This window comes from Nicotiana tomentosiformis, chromosome 9, assembly GCF_000390325.3.
Source record: "Nicotiana tomentosiformis chromosome 9, ASM39032v3, whole genome shotgun sequence".
In the NCBI taxonomy this organism is placed as follows: domain Eukaryota; kingdom Viridiplantae; phylum Streptophyta; class Magnoliopsida; order Solanales; family Solanaceae; genus Nicotiana; species Nicotiana tomentosiformis.
The window spans coordinates 57,148,191-57,149,393 of NC_090820.1; positions in this window are offsets into that span (position 1 = coordinate 57,148,191).

A 1,203-nucleotide genomic window follows, 5' to 3' on the forward strand; every position below is an offset into this window, starting at 1 on the left:
AAAGCAGGACTGCAAATGCGGTTAGTTTTCCGCAGAAGTGGAACCCCTGGACATATTACAAAACAGAGGGGTTCCGACATTTCTGTCATTTGGGACATTTCAAGCACGTTTTGGGTGATCTTTCAAAGGGAATTCACGGGAAAACTTGAGGTAAGCCACTTGTGATCATTGTTAATCAATAATATTGGATTATCATTGAGTATTTCGAATAGATTACATGTTTTTGAGGTGAAATTAGAAGATTTGGGTCTAGGAATTTCAAAATGAGAATTTGACATTAGGAGGTCGACTTGAGGTCGAAATTTGGAAAATTTGGTACGGTTGGACTCGTGGTTGAACGCGCGTTCATATTTTGTAACTTTTGCCAGGTTCCAAGACATGGGCCCCACGGGCAAGTATTGGGTGAAATTTTGGATTTTGAGGGAAAAATTATATTTTCATATGGAATTAATTCCTATAATTTTTATTAACTGAATCAGATTATTTGTGGCTAGATTCGAGACATTTGTAGGCCGATTCGCGAGGCAAAGGCATAGCAGAATAAAGAATTACGCGATTTGAGGTAAGTAACAGTTTTAAATTTGATCCTGAGGGTATGAAAACCCGGATTATATGTGATGTGATTGGTTTTGAGGTAACGCACATGCTAGGTGATGAGCGTGTGGGCATGCACCGTAGGAATTGTGACTTGGTCAATTCCATGGAATTGTGTAGTTGAATAATCTATTAATATACGTACATTTTTCACGTATTAGAGAAATCGAACTATAAATCATGTTTAAACCATGTTTTTACACTGTTGGGACCCATAGAGGTCGCGTACTTGTGGAATTATCTGCTAAATTGCTATTTTGCACTCAGTCACAGTTTTATTTGCACATTTCATCTCAGTATCTATTGTTCATTATTGATGCATCATATCATTGCTTTTTGGGCTGCTTATCGTGATTTCTGAGAGCCCGAGAGACTAGAGAGGTTGATGACTGAGTGAGGCTGGGGGCCTAATTGTAAGGATATTTATGGGATCGGGCTGCACGCCGCAGCATGTTTTATTGTTATATGCCATGACTGGCTTGTTATAGCGCTTGGGTTGAAGGAGCCCCTCCGAGTGCTGAGTGATTGAAAGGAATGAGTGACTGTGAGGAAAGAGTGACTGTGAGGAAAGAGTGACTGTGAGGTTAGAGTGAATGGGAGGACTGAGTG